This window comes from Strix uralensis, chromosome 4 (genome assembly GCF_047716275.1).
Source record: "Strix uralensis isolate ZFMK-TIS-50842 chromosome 4, bStrUra1, whole genome shotgun sequence".
In the NCBI taxonomy this organism is placed as follows: domain Eukaryota; kingdom Metazoa; phylum Chordata; class Aves; order Strigiformes; family Strigidae; genus Strix; species Strix uralensis.
Genome location: NC_133975.1, coordinates 112,233,800 through 112,254,599, shown reverse-complemented (window position 1 = coordinate 112,254,599; position 20,800 = coordinate 112,233,800).

The following is a 20,800-nucleotide window of genomic DNA, read 5'->3' as shown; positions in this document are numbered from 1 at the left end:
ACAATAAAAAACATCCAAAGGCTACCATGAGCTAAAAGTGTGGTGATTTTAAGTTTGTCTCATGACCTTCTAAGGAATAATCCTTGTGTTTTCAGCCCTTCATGTTGGCAATATTGTTTTCTGCCAGAATAAGTAATAACAAATACTATAGTCAAAGCCCAATTATTTCCCTCAGAAACAACACAAGTTATGTTATTCCCCTTAATAAAATGCCGGAAAATTATATCACATTACCAAAAAGAATTACTAGTAGCTCTGTCACCTCAACTGACATCCTGTGATTTAAGAATAAAAAAAAAATAGTAATAGTAACAACAATAACAATAGTAAGTCCAAACAAGTAAAATACAGCAGTGGCTCACTGACTGGTGACTGGTACACAGCCCACCCCCAGCAGCGATCCCAACCTCAGCAGAAATCCTGCCGCGCTCACCAGGAAACCAAAACCAAAAACGGGCCGTGAGGGAGCATGTGTCTGCCTATATACTGATCATGACCTCACATGATATGGAATGCTCCAATGACCAATCCAGGCCCGGCCCTCTAGCTGTGCTCCCTCTCAGCCCAAGGAAAGTTAACTCTATCCTGGTCAAAACCAGGACAATATTACACATCAGAATAAAGTAATAATAAGAAAAGGTAAATTTGGCACATAAGATAATCCTTAAAGACCAGAAGATTAATCAAATAAAGGAAAAAACAGTATGGAAAATAGAAACCAGGAAGTATGTCCTCGTGTAAATACAAAATAACATAGACTAGTATTACTAAGGTTAAGAGCACAATAACTCACAGTTAATAACACAGGTAAAAGGATAATGTTAGAAAGAGTTTTGAAACAGGTTTAAAAATGCAATAATGAAAAGTTCTTTGGTGTTTTGTTTTAGTCTTCATAAAAATCAATGTGATCAGATGTTTAACACAGACTGTCAACAAAGTAATTAAAACATAAACAGGTTGGATGCATTAATCTATAGTTATGATTAAATTCATTCTTGAAGTTTTATGGGGAAAAAAAAAATTTACTGTCATTGATGAATTCCACAGGGGCCTTTTCTGAGTCTGATATTATTCAATTTTGTTATTAATAGAGTAAATTGCAACTAAAATTTGCATTTTATAGTTCAGGGACTGGACTCCAAACTGTAATAAAATAATAAATGAGTCTAAAACACAGAAGAGGAAATTCAATGGAAATGATTACAAAGGATCTACACTGAGGAAGAAACAATCAAACATCCTTACAAAAAAGGGTATCTGAAATATTGAATACGCTAATGGAGAAATATTGCTAGGCATTAGCAAAAAAGTAAATGGCAGTTTGAGAAAAATCTATCTATGCAAAGGCAGCTTTGTAAAATTATATATATAAAACACAAAGTTCTTTTGTAACAGAGGAGCAAAAGTGTAGTAAGCCAGTCATCTACCACATATAATTATCTTTCTCTACTCAAACCAAGTTAGGCCTCAGTTACAATATAATTTCCAGCACTGGGCTCTTCACCTGAAGCAAAAATATGGAAGAATTTGAAAAAAAAAAAAAAAAAAGAAGAACAGTTTAAGAATTTAGAAAACATGATATTTTAGGGAAAAAAAAAAAAAAAATTTACAGACATGTACTCAGTCCAGAAAGAAAGACATTAAGATATGATAATGCTTGAAACTGTAGCATATTATTATACAAAAGATAGTAGTCAGTCATTATCCATGTCTACCACAGTAGGACAAAAAAAGTAATCGACTTAATTTTCAGGAGGATTTAAGAAAGTTAGCTGTATATGAAGAAAGTTCTCACTTTCACCATAGCTAAGTGGTGGACTAATGGAGAACTGACAAATCTTGATACTGGTATCTTTAAAAGTAGGACAGGTAAAATTTGGCCAAAAATAGCATAGAAATAGTTGATCCTGCCTCAGATAAGAGAAGTGGCATATCTGACATCATAGGATCCTTTCATTCTAATATTTCTATTATACTAAAGATAAGATGTAATATTATTACTATATTACATCTAATCTTGAGCACCGGAATGGAGTTTTATGATTTTATTAAGCAAAGAATTTTGAATAATGTTCTTGGAAGACAAATGTATGCAGGAAGAAATTTTATTTATTTATTTCCATTTCCATTTCAGGAAGAAGAAAAGAAATCACAAATTATTGATTAAGGAGCAATATATTTTCCGGCATGCTAATGCAGAGAATAGGAAGCTGTACATGGTATTACTGCATTTGAAAAGCAGAGGAAACACAAAGAAGTCTCAGAAAAAAGAACGAATCCATATGAATCCTTCTGAATAACTTACTAATCTTCTTTCCTTCAATGTTACCTTAAAGTGTTAAATAAAATAAGTTTAGCTTTTCTGTTCCTGTCTGGTTAATTTCTATCCCATATCTCCAACCTGCCAAGACTGAATTGTAGGAATTTGCAGTATCGAGCACTTTGTAAAAATGTGGACTCCACATGTGCAGCAGAGAAGAACAATCAGGGATTTTGCTTCCCTGACTCTTCCACATCATGGCTCTATGGTATTTTTCCAGTTACCTGTCCCCCCTCATACATAATGTCATTTTTGATACTGTCTAGAAGGAGCTGAAAAAAGATATCTGCTGCTGAGAGTTGAGGTACCCTTAATGCTTCATTCACTGTTACTGCCAGTGGAGTTTAAGGAATTACTTTTCCAGTGATAAATCTAATTTTTTCCTGGCCCTGCATCATTGGCATGTTGGAAAAACATACTCTAAGAGTACTCATATTTCACTTCTCCACTTTCTGTATCCCTTCCCAATAGTCTGACGTTGAAACTTTTTTTGGCTACTCTACGCTGTGGTTGCGCTTGAACTGGCAGCTGGCTGGAATTGCTCCTGGTGAGGTGTCCATCTCTTCACTGCTGCACTTTGGACTTCTGGTGAGCTGTGTAGTGTGTTACAAAATGACACATTAGAGTTTCCCAACCACTTATACTTGTAAACCTCCAGGTCATGTGTAAATGACTTCTGTTACTCAGACTAGTGATGCTAATGCATTAGTATCACATATGAAATGTGTGACAAGACTTTGAAAAACTTAAGTAGAACAACCCTTCAGCTTCTTCAGCATATATAATGATAACTGTAATATGTAGACAACATTCATCTGTCTCATGATTAGAACAGAGGAATAGTGATGTGATTGTTTAAATTTTGTCACTTAGTCTTTTATTTGAAGTGTGACTTGGACACTTTGCTTAACTTGTTCTCAAATTCCTTCTACTCATATTTATTAGAAACAGATTTTCTTGTAATGATAGGTTTCATTTGCTAAACTTTAATCAGTAAGAAACTTTTGAGTCTAGATTTTTGGTTTATCTTCATTTATTCTAAAAGGAAGGACATTTACAAAACTCTAGTTCCAAATTCTGAATATATCCAAAATTAGGGATGTTTGGGTCTATGGATTTGATTTAAGTCAATTTATAATTTCATCTATTATCAAAGTATCCAGAAATATCAGCTATAACATCCTGAACACTTATGATACATCTTCACAGTCCTCCTGATGTTAAGGTAGCTTTTTTGCTTTTTCTATTATTTCTATATCCTGCAACTGATCTGGAGGTGAAGGTCTTGACTATATCACACAAAGGCTCAAAACACACTTACCTAATATCTTGAGATCTAGGAATGACAGAAATTATGCAAGCATATTGTTTTCGGGAGTATCAGGCGAAGGGCCAGTGAACAGTTACAAATACAAATCAGATACAAATCCAGATACATATATCTCACGTATCTTTGGATTTGTTCACATCTGAATCCATTAAACACAAGCCATCAAAGGCAGTGGGACCAAACAGGTAGTACTGTGAAAACTAATTTGCACAAGTTCAAAATCAAGATTGCTATTTTCTTCACATATTGTGAAGATCACTGTCATAAGTGCAGTGCCAGATGAACATAACTGTATTGTTTCAAAACCAGAGCTGCCCTGCATGAGGTCAGTAATAAGAACTACTAGACGCTGGGCTGCAGTAGAATAGCTAAAATCTATATATAAGATCAAAGGGGGTTTAATTTAAGTATATAAATCTATTTTAATAACTCTTGCTGAACATGTCCTGCATCAAGTGACAGGATATTGAATCAGCACTCTATATAAAATATGACACATACAAAAAAAAAATTATCTAAAAGTAGAGAAAAAATCATATGCATAAGATGGGATTTTCAAAAGCATGATGTGTAGGTCTACGATTGCCCTGAAACCAATATTAAAACATTCAATAACTTCTACAGGAGCAGATTGAGCACAATGTTGTTCACATTTGCAACTCCCCCTCATAAGTACTTTTTATATATCTGAGAATAAAGAAGCATAATATGCTAATGGCTATTCATTTACTCCAGGATTTTCTTAGATTTAATTTACAAAGTATATGAGTACATGTGGCTACAAAATGTTTGCTGCATCCAACCTATTTGCCTGGTGCTTGGAGGCAGTGTAATTGAAATGGTGGCCAAATAGATAATGAAACCCTTTCAAATAGTTAAGGTGCTTTTTAATAAATTTCTGTTCTACTTTATGCTGGTTTTGCCTGGGATAGAGTTAATTTTCTTCACACTAGCTGTTATGGGGCTATGTTTTGTATTTGTGCTGAAAACAGTGTTGGTAATACAGAGATGTTTTAGCTGTTGCTGAGCAGTGCTGACACAGAGTCAAGGCCCTTTCTGCTTCTCGCCCCACCCCACCCCACCAGCGAGGAGGCTGGGAGTGCACAAGAAGTTGGGAGGGGACACAGCCGGGACAGCTGACCCCAGCTGACAAAGGGATATTCCATACCATATGACATCATGCTCAGCATATAAAGCTGGGGGAAGAAGAAGGAAGGAGGGGACTTTCAAAGCAATGGTGCTTGTTTTCCCAAGTAACCATTACTGTGATGGAGCCCTGCTGTCCTGGAGATGGCTGAGCACCTGCCTGCCCATGGGAAGTGGTGAATGAATTCCTTGCTTTGCTTTGCTTGTGTTTTTGCTTTACCTATTAAACTGTCTTTATCTCAGGCCATGAATATTTTCACTTTTACTCTTCTGATTCTCTCTCCTATCTCAGCTGGGGGGAGTGAGCAAGTGTCTGTGTGATACTTAGTTGCCAGCTGGGGTTAAACCACAGTCTCTACACTGTTATTCAAAATGTTTGTAGTTAATTACATGGTAAGGACATAGATGTAAATACAGCCCCCGAGATTTTATATTTCATTATGATGAAGGCAATCTGAGATTTAACAGAGCAAAATAGTACAAGATCCAGTTTGGATATGATGTAAGGTGACAGGGAAGTACCACTAGAAGAATCAGGATGCTTTTCAGGAAGGAAAGGGAGTGATGTAAGCGGTGCCTTCTGCCTCCATGGCAACAGAGCTGATGTAAAAATGTATTGTACATTCTATCCAAGATGCCTGTGTAATAATCTTACATTATATCAAGTTAATTAATCCCATGTGAGAATAATTTATTTTATCACATGAGAGGTAGAAATGAATTGGCAGGAGGACAAACTGTTGTACCACCAGCTTATGCCTGTGGAATATGGGTCACAAAACCAATCACACCCTGGGCAGAGAAAATTATGGTCATAAATAATAATCCATTCAATGCCCTTCACAGAGGAAATATGAAAGTCTCAGAGAATGTCAATAATCTAATTGAGTTTGAACAAAAATAGGGTGAAATTTCGACAGAAAACTGGAGACAGAATTGGACAGGATCCAATTATAAGGTTTTAATGGGAATATGAATCTGATTAACTACAGTGCAACATATTAAACACAAAGTATCAATTATAGTTGTCTTCTGAAACTTTTTGCTGATTGGGAAGTTAGAGAGCAAACAAGGAGAAATTTAATAAAAAGAATAAAAGAATGACAGAAATCAAAATAGAACAAGAGAACTATTCCATCAGACTAGACTGACATTGCACCTATACTGCTATCCTGTCCCTAAAGAACGCATAGGATAATCCTGGTCTACAAAGGATACCTCTCTGCAAAGGCCAAAGGCACACAGAAAATGAGGTCTGTATAAGTCAATGAAAAAGTGAATAGGCAAAGCATTACGACAAGCTCAACATGCAGTTTGGTCAATACCCTGCAACGTAATCAACTTCTACAGAGGAAATATCTAGAGCTGCGTCATCTGTAGGAGTCTCTTACAAGGCGTCTGCAAAGAATCTGCTGCTGCAATCTAATATCAAAGGATTTTTGGGTCTGTTCTGTAGTTCTGCATCATGATACAGGAATACAGCTTCTCCTAACAGAACAATTGATGTGACTATTTTTACCTCAGTCCTTCTTTTGCAAGTAGTAAGGTCTGCTAGAAGAAAATTTTTAATACCTCTGTCTTTCCCATAGAGGTTTTTTTCCAAACATGCTGGTACACTAAACGAACTTTCCACTCCTATAAACTCACTACACCTATATCAAAAATATTGGGTTTTTTACAGTTAAATATAAAATATAGAAATTTGAAAAGATAAATTAAATATAGACTCATGGTCAATAGGTTTAATTGATCTTAATGCTATCAATATAAAATTTGCCATGTAATCATACCAATTTACCTTGTTATTCTCACAGACAGCTTTAATTAATCAAAATTCATATCCATATAGTATTGAAAATTAGAAGACCAAGGGCATCTATGTTCAGCTGGAACCATGCCAAATGATTTGACATTTAGTGTCTTGTTTTGGCATCAATACTGCACAAAGTATTTCAGGATTGTGCTCTCTTGTTGCTATGCTGCAATTATAAAGCAAGAAAGCTTTGACCCCATGTATTATTTTTACAAAATTAGGCAATATTTGTTAAAAGAAAATCTGCTATTATTAGGAGTAGTAATGGTTGTATCTTCCTCACATTTCAAATTGGATTATAATCACATTCTTTTATCTGAGAGATTACTTTTAAACTCTTGTTCAAAAATTCTGTAGAGCTGCTTACCATTGTACAGATCTTGTGTTTCATTGATAGATGAGGTAATTACTGTTTATCAGTTTGGTAAGCATTTTGAGAAAAAAGGTGTTGAATAAAGACACGATTGACATACTTATTTTGAAAGGTCATGCATTACAGTTTCATAAAGTCATATAAATTTGAGGTGAATAGCTATTAGGTCATCTGGTTTAGTTCAGCAACAAATAACTCAAATGAGTTTTGCATTATTTGTATTGGGTTCCCTGGGAAATTTTTCTGCAGACATAAATTTCCATTATAGAAATTGTATCCTGATAGCCAAACTAAATTTTCCTTCTCTCAATTTCATCTCACTCCCCGCTCTTACGTTCTTGGGTCTCACCAAGGTACTAAATATCCTTTTGTCAAAAAATAACCCCTTAATTATTTTTTTCTTTTTTATTCCAGAAAGACAAAGGTAAGACTTGAGTCTTTCTTAGTAAGGATGAAAAATAGAAGGGGAGATAACCAATGCACCAAAGACCTCAGCAATGGTTTTGAAAAGAGGCAGTAAACGGCTGTGAAACACTAAGCAAGCAGAGTGCAGGTAGGCAACATTAAAAGGAAGGGATTACAGTTAAGTTTTGTTGAGTCAGTGACAGCAATATGAAAGACAAATATAATTCTTCATCTAATTTTCCTTCATCTGTGTTCCACTGATTACTAGAGCTTGATCTGTATTTCCAGAAGCCAGCAATGAAGTTAGAATACAAGAAACAAGAAGTTATGCTGATTTTTTGTATTCAAACAGTGTTTAACTAGGCTACTTGCATCTAAAATAATTATCCATGCACCTCCTAATAAATTATCTTGATTTTCTAGAGAATAATCTCTCTCTCTCTTTCTCTTATTTGTCTAGTTTATCAGCCCTTACTGTTTACTAGTTTAAACCTGTGAACTTCTTTTACCGGTGCAGCTCTGGTTTCATCAAAGAATTAGAGGTGTATGTAAGGGCTTCAGGGCTTTGCCAGTCAGACATGGCATTATGACTGCTATTCAGAACCCTAAGTGTTTTTTCAAGTGAGATGGTTTATAAATAGAATTTAAGTATTATTGAAACATATTGTAGGAGGGTCTACAACATATTGTCTTTCTGTAAAAAGTTTCAGATTTCTCTAGTTTTTTCAGCCTCTGTATAACATTATAAACATTAATTTTATTCCTGTCCCCATTACTGAGACCTCCTTGGGCTTTTCTGCTTGCAAGATTGTGCTTTTATATTGAATACCTAAGTTTTGTCTTTTTTCTCTGTAAGTGTATTACACTGCATTTTTCCAGGGTGAGTTAAGTATCTTAATTCAGTTAAGTAGTCCCCCTTAGGTCAATGGTCATATTTTCAAAAGAGCTCAGGTCTCATATAGGCATCAATGTGAATTGCCTATATGTTTCAAAGTACTCATGGAGCCAAAGTTTACAATTATCTCCTCAGTGGAACTTGAGGCTTTTTGATAATTATGTCTTAACCACAATTTTTAAATCACTGTGTTCTATACACTAGCTATTCCAGAGTATTTTCCGTCTCCTAAATTTTGACTTGATATGTATGTGTAACACCACAAGATTCATCTTAAACCATGTGTTTTATTCCCTTTTTCAAATATGAAATCAGTATACTAAATAAATCTGACTCTAAACTGATTCTTTAGTCTTTCTTCTTAACTTCATGCGTTACCACTTACTCTCTACTTTTGGTTATGGTGTGGCTCGTGTTTAATCCAAGGCTAAAGCAACTCTATCCAGTGAGCTGCAAGCCCTTTTTAACTTCAGTCCATCTAATGCCAACTGCTACTACAGTTTCCTAAATATCCCATTCTTTCCTTAATGCTCAGCATGTCTTTAATATTTATACCAGTCACCCAAAAGGAAGCATTGAGAACTGGCAGAGACAAAACCCATCTCAGGATGCACCTGCTCCTAATGATGTTATTTTATATCAAATAAAGGAATTTGATAAGACTGGATCCAGATCCTGCCATATTTCATTTGATTTACATAATTATTTGCACAATGTTTCTTTTTAAAAATTGGTTACGGTTAATTATAATTTAGGAAGCAGAGGCAATTGCTTTTAGGTTTAAAGAAATAAAGCACTTGGCTGTTAAATTTCAGTGGCTACTCACTGTGAACTTTGTGTTGATTTGTCAATATATTATTCCAGGGGCTTTTCCTTAAGCCATAGCAAAGGAGTCTTATGTAACAGTGCAACAAAAAACTAAACAACCCTGATTGAGTTTGGGTAGCAAAAGAGCTTGGGTTCAGATAATTCAGCTTCAGTGAAGCCAAATATTTGCTGTGATGTTACACTGAAAGAAAGCACAGCAACTTTGTGACGTGAATGTCACTAAGTAGTTACAAGGATTGTCAGTCGCTTTCCTGAAGCTGGAATCAAAATGCTCAGTGGTCCCACAGACAAAGGACCTGGGAGTTGTGTTCTTCCAAATCTGTGGAGCACAGAGGCCAAAACAGGGTTGTGCTGGGGAACACATCAGGAATAAACCTGTGCTTACAGATCCAGATTCTTCAGAATTGTGTTTGGCCAGGACAGATTCTCCAAGTTACTACAACTGGGGGAGAGAAATCCAGTGTAATTTGTCATGGTTCATCTTTTCACTTTCAAAATTAGAAAAATAATTATCCTAGCATCTTGTATAATATTGTGGCACAGTATTTATCAAGTTGTACTGCAACTTAGGTGACTTAAGTTCCCATATTACAACATGATCATCTAAGAATCCTTGTTTTCTTGAGTTTAAGCCTTGAGCTATACCTGTCTTATAAACTGTGTTCAGTTTGATTATCTACAAATAGATTTTGTGTTATTTGAGCTGGGAAGCCAAAGATTGTCAGAAAATAAAGCAAGCCACATCACTTCCTTGGGTACTTTTTGTAAGACAACCTAGAATGTTGTATGGCTTTCTAAACACAGATGAACTTTGACAATATGCATTGTTTCAGACAGTGTCTTCAAAGGACTGAAAGCATATCAGCTGTCATATTATAATACCATCCTGTAAACTAGTTAAATAACATTGTAATATTTTTAGCTGAGGAAACTGAGACAGCTATAAGCAGTTTATAGGCTCATGGATTCCTATAAAAAGTCACTGACTTTAAATCACAGAGAATGTGGATATTGTGCCCACATTCTCTTTATTGGATGGGAGATCATCATGAAAGTCATGCAAGTAACATTTTTCCATCATTTACAACTTCTCCCTAGTTTGCTGCACATGAATCCAAGCAAGGTCTCAAAATCAGAATTCCAAAGTGCACATGAAAAGCAGAAAGCATCTGACAAGTGAATTCTACTTGTGTATTTATTTGACCTTGGTAATAACTCTGGTCATTTAAGTGGCTTAAACTTCAAGGCAATAGTATTATGCCTTGGCTGGTTATAGCTGTGGATATATAAAGGGTTAACTTAGAAATGCTTTAGATTGTGTCAGTCCTTCATTGTGATGTTAATACAGCAGACAAGAATCAATATATTTCAACATATTATAATGCATTTTTATACTGAAATAATTTATTTTTCTTCTAACAGGGACAATATCTGGCAAGACAGCCAAGAATCTGCAAAAGAATATATGCACAGGATAACCAGTCAAGGCAATGACACTTTATTATTCTCCTCCTTCATCTAACCTAGTGTATCTGAATACAAGATTTGTCTGTATCATTTAGCATTCCTCAAAGCCCTGGAAATTGTGTGTAGTGACTTTGAACAGAGATACCCTCTAGTGGTTACATTTTCAATACAAAATGGATATCATTTGCTCCTCAGAATGGAGTATTTACTTAAGAACTGAAGAGATGAAAAGAGCATTCTCTCCTTTCCTTTGCCTCTGTATCAGCAAAGGGAAATAACCTTGGGTTTCTCTGATCTCTGACAAGTTAATCGCATTCCTCCTTTTATCACTTCAAGTACAACACTGGGAGACTTCATAGTCTCTCGGCCCTGTTCTGGACAGATATGACAAAATTTAGTCTCCTGAAATAGATGTAAAATCACCTTTTGGCCTGTTTTCAATGAAAATATTTTTGTCTTCATTTCCTTCAATGTCAATACAGAGTGGATTGGATATAAATTATTGCAGAAATGTTTTCTACAGTTGGAGCAAAGAGCTCACATCCAGGGCACTGGATTTTGCTTCCACGTCTGTCACTGAATTTCACCTTTGACTAGACATTTAAACACTGCATACCTCAGTTCGAAATAGGTGTAATAATGATTGTTTCACTTACAGCATTTTTCCAAGCATTAATTATGTATTTGTTAAATCTGTTAAGCTTGAGCAGAAAAAAGTACAGATCCATACTACTGCCTGTAGTATCTGTTCAGAAATGAGGCCTTATGAAGAAATGCAGTCAGGGATCTTTTTCAGGATATGCATATTCCTGAAATTGTCAGAAGATCTTATCTATCTCTGCTACATACATAGGCAACTTGGTCCTTTCTTATCCTGGCTGACAGAAATTATTTCAGCATTCAGCAATGCCTAAGAGAGAGGAGAAAAGTAGTAGCAATCTTCTATTTTCAACTAAGATATTAAAAAATTTATCATAGGAAAACAAATATCCACAGGTCATTGAAGTGGCCAATGCACCCCAGTCCTCAATTCCCTGCAGGTACTGTAAGGTAGCTTGATTAAAATAATTTTTCACTTCAGTGTGCTGCAAGTACCGTACACTTATTCACTTAAAGAAGTCTACATGTAAAAATTAGTTAGCTTTGGTATGTGTGTGAAAATAATGTCAAAATTCCTAATTGACAATTTTGGATGATCCACCAATATCGTCAGGCAGACATCAGTTATTTGACTATTTATAAAGCTTGAGGGGAAGAAATCAAAATATGGGGGGATGGAAGGAGAGGATTTTTGTGGTTGGAATGGAACCAAAAATATCAGCCAGGCCTCTTTCTACAGAACAAACAATAACAAAAATATGACAACTCAGACTCTTGTCTGGGAAAGTAACCTAGAGCAGGTTGTAGAATAGGTATGGATTAGGTAATAACAACAACAAAAAAAACCCAGTGAAACTATGCTTATTTTAAAAGTACAATAGCTATTTTCTGAATTTCAGTCTTGGCCATCCTATTGATAGGTGCATGTGTTTATTTGATGTGTAACTTCATGCATTCTGCATGCACTGTATGTTCCTGTTTATTGTCAAGTAAGTATAGTTACCTACCAAACTGAGACCTGAGGAATCAAAAGTAATTAATATTAATATCATGTTCAGTGATTCTTTGATATGCACTATTATGAGTAAAAAAAATTTAGTCCTTAAACAGATAAGCTCAATTCCACTTTGAAATCTCTTTTACTGCTCTGCACCAGAATAGTTCACAGACACAAGATATCAGAAAGAAGTAGAATGTTAAGCATGTTGAAGCCCTGTGCTTCTTTAGCTCACATACTTTTTAAAAGAGAAGACCACACTATATGTGTGTGTGTGCATATACACATATATAAAGTACACAGAAAATATATCAGGACAGATGAGTTTGCTCTAACAAACAAGAAAGACTAAGTATGAGTTGACATATTGAGTTTTGCATCTGTGCTTTGCAAATCTTCCCTGTGGTTCTGCTTGATGCTAATACTGTCTTAACATGCACAAATGAGCAAGCAGCCATAGTTTAAGACTGGCCCATTAGGGTAAACTTTGGTTTATTTCAGCCATAGGAGGTACAAAACTGCAATAGGTACAAAAATATAATTTTCACTCAAGAAGGTGGTAATTCCCTGAGAGACCTGAATGTGGTACAAGATTTATCCACCACAGATAAATCTGTTTGATGTCAGTAATTATATTGCCCTGGATAATAGAAAGTACTCTTTTATGTACTGTTTTACAGTTGTCTGAAGGGTATTCTGCAAAATTCTGTGTTCTGTATATCTTCAGTTTTTTACAGTCTTCCATTTCATTCTTCATGTCCATCAGGTGCCTGAAGAACATCAGTGAGGGTGAAAACTATTTCCATTATAGCAGACCTGCCCTAGGTAAAATACTTCATTACAAAACCTACTTTGCACTCATTATGTGAAAAAGTGCGTTGTTCTTCATATTTTTATGAAATGTTGGACCTGACCTCTGCTTTATGACGCAACGTGGAAGGTGAGTATAGAAGGATCAGGGAATGCCATCATATGTCAACTCCATGAGCACTAAGCCAACTGGCATAAGCCAGCATTGGTCCAGAAGCCATATGAGTATGTTGCTAAGCTTACACTAATAAGGCCTACTGAGATGCTACAGAGTTGGCATTCAGCTTATACTCTTTCAATACATGAATCAAGCATTTTCTGCAATGGCTTAAAAGTCTCCAGATAAATCTAACCATTAAAATAATTTTATAAGAGGAAAATGTGAAATTGAGACTCCAGGCAGAGGTTCTGGCATAGGAAAGACAGGCTGTAGCTCCTGCTGCAGACTGGTTTTAGGGAAGTTCCCACAGAAGACCTCACTTTGGCAAACTCTTCTCAGCCCCATTGTATCTATGGGACTCAGATCTTTCCTCCTCCTAATCCAACTCTAACCTTTTTGTCTGGGAAAATGTTGGCTCAACCTTCAGTTAGGTTTACATTAAGGTTTAGGGTTTGGGTTGAGAGAGAGAATGCCAAGAGCTCCAGCTGGACTGGACTGTCCATGAAAGGGGCTTCCAAAGGACATTTTACTTCGCAGCTGACCCATTCCTTTGACATTCACATTCCAGCTCTGATCCAGCTGGAGCTCTAGCCTTCTTATTGTTCTCAGCTGTAACACTACCTCTAACCTGAACTCTAACCCTAGAGCTAAAGGTTTAGCAATTTTTATTGTTTATCTCAGCTTTTCTCCACTTTGTACATTGTGTGAGGGAGAGGGTGAATGGGGAGAATAGATCGCACTGTGACTTGGTGACAGATGTCTCTCCGCATGCACCACAAGTGAAGCCAAGGTCTGTCATCCAGCATTTGGGATCCTGTTGCAGGTGCTTAACACTTGGATGTTTGACTGAGTGGTTTGCAGGTAGATAAGCCTGTTATAGGAACTCAGGTGTTCGGAGCCCTTGAATTCACTCTCTGATTGGACTGCACAATTCAGTTCACATAGACAACCTGAATTACCTTCTGTAACCACTGCTGGCATCCCTGACGTTGAAAACCATGGTCTAGGTTCAGAAGTGTGGCTTTAGAGATGAAATATTCCCAGTTTCATTATATACTCCCAGGTACGCAGTTACTAACAAGTTCTTTAATAGATTAAGACCTTAACTCTGTCAGGTATTATTTTGAGCTGCATTTCTTCCTTTTTTTTTTTTTTCCTTCCTTTTTTTTTTTTTTAAATGTAAGAGCACATTTCTCTTTAATCATAATTATTCCAAATTTCTGAAAGAAATTATTCCTTGCTAAAAGTTAATATGCTTTTATACCAGCCTTTTAAATATGATTCATTTAACAGTTGTGGTATTAAAGCTCTGATTGGTTAGTTTAGTGTTGTTATTACATGGGAAACATACTCACTTATTTTATTACTGAGAGGTGCCTGGAAAAAAAAAACTTTATAAAAATGTAATTAATTGCACACTTTAGAAGTCTACATTAATAAAAATCAATATGTAAATTATTAAGCCCATAGAGAAAATAATTAGTGACACTTTTAGGTGATGTAAATCAAATAGACTGAAATGCAAGAATAGTGCATTTTGTCTGAAAGATACAGCAGATACCTCGTCCCATATGACAGAGGAAAGACCTTCAGAACTTAATGTGGCTAGCTCACAATTTGACTTATGAGGTGATAGAGAAAACTACTTCATAAATTTTAGTCATTGTAGTTGTTCACCATGTATCCTTCAATGTTTCATCAAAATAATCCATTTTTCCAGGGTTATTATGAAGCTTCTTTTATTCCCAGAGAAAATTATGAGTTTTAGGAAACTTTTCAGTTCTTTTCATTTATCTTTTTCTACACTTGTCGTCATGAAAGTGTCGCTAGAAGACATTAATATGATAATAGTACAGGAAATGCCAGAAACATAATTAGTACCTAACTTGTCTATTAAGAAGGAACTCAGAATTGCTAATTATTCCCAATCAAAACCTTTGTTAAAATTAGTCTCCTCATTTTCCTACTGTCTAGAAAATTTCAGGTCTACCTACCCAATCTCTCTCCCTTTTATTCTGTAATGGAAATAAGCTGTTGGATGTATATGGATGATTTCATTTATTGTTGATTCAGAGTAAGAATCTCGTACACTTAATCTGTGAGTAGTCCCAGAAGTCAAAATATAAGGAGTTTAGGTATAGCAAACATTTCCAAAGAAACATAATCCTGAAATACATTGGCCCTGATTCTTATTTACATAAAGGCCCCTTTATACATTCTGGCAGCAGAAAGGAACCCTGAAGTGTATTTAAATAAAATTTATGCCCACTCTAAGATTTTTTATGCTGCCAGAACTGTGTAAATGAAAATCAGGTCCATTATGTTGGAGGTTTGGGTTCTTTTTCTTTCAACTGTTCCACTGTATATATGAAAAAGCATTTCTTTATATCTTTGTAACTCCTAGACTATCCTGTCCAAAGACATTAATCAATGCCAACAACACAAATCTAGGGTTTTAAAGGAAAATAATTTTTGGATTTAGAATAGGGAAGAAAAGTTAGGATTATTTTGGTTTAAATATAATAAAAGATTTATTAATATTTATTTATTAATAAAAGGTGCATTTTATGAAATTCAATCAATTAAAATGCCTTGCTTGGTTTTTCTTTTAGTATTCTGAGAAGCTGTGGTGGGTCATGTTAAATATCAGAAAGATTGGTTTCAGAACAGATTGCAAAAGGGGTTGACTAAAAGATGGCATGCAAAAAACCAAAGTTGTGACTATTCTTATCTGTAGAGCAGTTATATCTGTTTCACAATGAAAAATGAAAAATGGAATGAGTCACTTTAAGTAACATGTGTAGGGTGGGTGTTCATTTCTCTTGAAGAAAAAGTGTTATGGAAGCAAATTTTTAAGGACTCTCTTAGATTTGCTCTGATGGGACACGCTTGAAACTATGTGGAAGGGAGACATCGAGTGAATTGCTTTCAAACAGTGGTACTTCTGCCCTTTAGAGCTAATTGAAGACAAATGATGACATTTCTGTTTGATTATAGCCCAGTTCCTGGGCAAGTTGCACATAGCCCAAGTTCAAGGATTTGTATCGTCTCCCTCAGAGTCCTTTCTCTAGAGCTCTTACCTGCAGTTCTGGCCTTGGCCTTGCCCCATTTTAAATTTGTTTTTCTTTACTTTTATGCCAAGATAGATTCCAGCCTTTCCCTCTGCAGTAAAACCCTCTTATTTTCATTCCTAGTGGAACCTGAAGCCATAGAAAACAGAAGACAGCTTACATCTTTAAGAAGAAACATTTTTTTTCTGAATTAATTTGTCACTAAATGCAGTAGATTCCAAGTCTGTGTTGTCCTGAAATTTCCCTGTTATTGTTAGAAACCTATAGGAACTGAGTCTTCAGTGTTCTTTGGCAGTGTGCTCATACTTTGGGTTTACTTCAGTCAACTCCCCAAGTGTTGGCAGTAAAGCTGCGGGTCCTGTCAGTAACCTTGATTTGTACCCCTGTTGGAAAGAGCTCAAAATTCTGACTCTGCCCTCTCTCCCTTTTTTATCCACTCTTCCTGTCTTAACTTTTGCTTTTCCCTGATCACTCATTACTCCTGTGACCCTGTGGATGCACTACATAGCTAACAGACTGTCTGTTCTGGCAAGGAGTCTTTTGGGACAACTAGCTGCCCATGATCATCAGCCAAGTTGGGACAAAAAGGAAATTTTTCTCCAGCCACTGAGGTGGACAACATCGTTTTCTGGACTCAAATACAAAGAAAGTGAAAACATGGGCTTTTTAACCTGTTGGTGGCTTGTGTTCACCTATTTGACCAGACAAGGATGCAGTAAAACTTGGATTCTTAATCCCATTATCCTCCTTCGATTTTCTTCTGACATTATTATTAGAGGTCTCACAGCACTGAGTGAAAAATAGGTGTTGCTGATTATCATTAAAAGAATGTGGAAACTTTGCCTCTTAATATAAATGATTTTTATCTTCACAGACACAGACTCACTGAGAAAAAATGCTGAAATATCTTGGATGAAAGCCAAATGGCAGTGTGAGGTAGAAGAAAATTATTAATAGTCAGACCAAGAGCAAAATATTCAGACATAGTTATAAAAAAGAGGTAGCTTTATGTGTACATGTAAATCAGAAATATCTAAAATGTAGAATCTTCTTCATCTATCATACAAGATTTTACTATGCTTTGCTTAATATGAGTCTATTTTTTTTCCTGCCTTCCTTTGATCATTTTTACAAAATATTTCTTTACTCTGCTTGACCTCTAAATACTTCTTTAGTTTACTCGAACTTTATTGCATTTTAATCACCAACTTGATTCAAATCCACAATACCTTAAAAGCCATTTAACATGTGATACAGTTGTTGCTCATGAGTGAATAGTTCTCAGATGTGGGATAAAAGTTCACAAGCCATATCCACCATTGCAATTCTCTCTTTATCTGACAGAACTGATAAAGACCTAGGATTGACTGGCTGAGGAGCCTGGGTTCCCATGCTGCTTTGACATGGTTTGCAAAGTTTCTGAAACTTAGCAGAATATTTTAGATAAGCTGATACTTCTCTTTACTATACCTTTTTCTAGAAGAAAAATGTCTTAATAGACTTCCTTATACTTTAGTTTTAGTTCGGAAATCATTCAGCAAAACCTGTCTAGCTTATTAAATATTACATAAGTAGGGTCTGTGTACATAAGAATTTTGACTGATGGGTGGAAATGGATTTTTACTATTGATCAGATAACAAATTGTCCCTAGGATACTTAACTCTTTTTTCGGTGCACTTCAGAGTGCTTTTCTGAATGATCTTGTATTATTCTCACTTTTGCATGGGCAAAACTGAGGCACATTTAAATTACTTCATTGCTCTCTCAGTCCCTTGAGAGCTTCAGAGATCTGCTCATTGGCACACTGTTGTGCTATGCACATCTCAGAGCAGAAGTGAGAGACACAGCCATATAGACAGCAAATAGATTCAGCTAGACTAAGGAGCATGAAGAAACGGTGAGACTGTTGATTAACATGGTAGGTGGTTTTCACTGATAGTGGTAGTCTGAGTTTTAAAGTTTCTTGTAGGCATCACAGTGCAAAATAGTTTCAAGTGCACTATAAATGGGAGCATGCTGAAGTCATTTTGTGAAACTTTATGGAGAATACTTCCTAAATATGAAGAAAGGATGAAAACACTTAAAGTAATGTGAAGAAGGGACACTGAAGATGGATCCGGGGTCACCCAGGTGGATGGTCACAAACCCAGAGATGGTTGGGTCTGCAGATTCTCTCCTTGCTTTGAATCCATCAGGCCACATTGCAGAACTCTCCCTTGACATTCATAGAAGAAAACAGAAATAACCAAGAGACCTACCAGAGCAGTGTTTAGGTGAATAAGGACTTTTGTTTCAGTGACATAATAGACGCCACAGCTAAACCAGCATGAACTATGGAAGTCTGGAAATATCAGTACAGTGAGAATCAGAGTATTGAAGACTGAGTGTGAAACTAAAGCAGTCTGCTTATTCTTCAGAATTACTTATGAGTAATTTTCTAGGGCAGAAATTAAAAAATAGATCTTGAAGATAGATATATTGTACTGCATCCACTGCATAACTACAGGACTGCAAACACTATATAAATCAAACAAAGAAAGCCCACCAGACCCAAACAAAATCTTCAAAGGCACAAAGGTAATTGGCATAACAGCTTTTCCTTTCTAGAAGGAAATGTACTTTCTTAGCATGATAGGTGAATTCAGCCAAAATCATACCACAGTTTTGGCAGGCTACCTTGCTTACAGGGTGTTTGTTCTGATATATAAACTGAATTGTCATCACTTTATATAGTGATGACAATAGTTAATATTACTTGAAAGTGTACATTAGCTACAATAAAGCAAAATTTCTTCCTTGACATTAGAGGACAATAAAGACAGTATCAGAATACTTGAGAACACGAGACTTTACAAGTCAAGGTAAAATAATAAGGATCTTATCTAAACTAAGCAGAATTGGATAGAGAGACTACATAGCAGTTTAGACACTAAGTCCTTCACTGTTTTGGCAATTATATCTGGCTAGCTCTCTGCAAGCCAGACTAGCTTATATAGGTAGCAGTTGCAGAAGGGAGGGCCTGGGAATTAATGCAGACAGAAGGTGAATGAGGGGGGACGTCTGTGTGCAGGATCAACATTGCTAATCTGGGTCACTGTGCCAAACTGCTGGAACTCTGATGGATTCAGAACTGTTTCAGCATGCTTTTGGAGACCTGAATACTCATTACCTACTACTACAAATGCAGCATTTTACTGGGGCAAAGATCGTTTGTGATACTGAGTAGAATCAGAAATCAGATCCCTTATGACAATGTTTATATATTTTCTACAAAGCTCATTTCCCCTTGTAAAACGCACATCTCATTTTCCCCAATGAATGACATCACAGACTTCATAAGCATCTTTTTTTTACTATAGTCCAAGTGTACTTGTTCACCTGAGTCAATATATCCAACACAATTAATTGAAATAAATCTATAAATATTGAACAGCTGTAGCTTTTGGGGAAAAAAATGCTTTATGGACACAGATCTATTGTCACCCCCCACACAGTCGTATTTTCACCTGCACACATAAACACACAGATGCTCATCACATATGACTCTGTAGCCATTCTCAATAGCGCTCATTTCACTTTAAACCACCTGTCAAAACAGGCATTTAATTAGGTTAAGCTGTCTGGCTTTGTGAAAAGGTTTTACTGTACTCTGTTGTCCTTGCTATAAAATTAATAGTTTGACCAACTTCTGAAGGGACAGGTTTTTGCACTTGTGAAAGTCAAATTAAAGCCACCTTTGCCAAACAGGATAAAAAAAAAAAAAAAAAGATCTTGGTGTCTGAAACTTTGAAAGCAACACTTCATTTATTATAATCTTTTTCTAGTGCCAAAATACAAATTATGTAAAGAAATGGAACTGCAGCTGCAAAGAAGCCAAGACTGTAACATGTAGCACGTCACCCTTGCAGCTGGTGGGGCAGTTGCAAGACTACGAAGCCATCAAAGGACTTGCTCTTTACTCCGCACAACCTATTTGTTGTCCAAGTAAGAGGGAGAGTCTCTTCACTTTATTGTGATCTCCCTTACACTTGGGTAAGTCTCATTTCTGTGTCTGTCAAGGTAACTTTGTTCTGGCCTTGTGAATCACAAGCTCCCTGAATACCAGCTTAGCTGACAGCTGAAAATACTCTGGTGATACTGATCTGTCAGAATAGCCTTTTTTGTCAAGTGACAGAACTCAAAGAGAATGTCTAAGAAAAAAGGAGTGTTAGGCTATGGTTACATCCTGGTAACTTCTGAGGAACACAGGCTCCTTCCTGCAGAGGAGGACTATTTTCGTGGAAACAAAAATGTCCAGATTCCCACATCATTGATTCTACCTTGATCTCCCTGATTTCCTTCAGGCTTGTGAGGTTCTAAAATATAACTGGAGAAAAGCATCCATTTATGATGGTAGTTAATAGTAATGTCACTTGGTAATACTCTTATTATAGTGCTATGCTGAAGGTCTAGTTAGTGTGTGGTCCAGGTTCTATAAACATTAAAAAATTAACATGATTCCTAAGGCTCTTACAATCTAATTAAGACACAGTTATGAAAAAGATGATCAAGTAAAACTTACCTGACAATGCCTATGCAGGTATT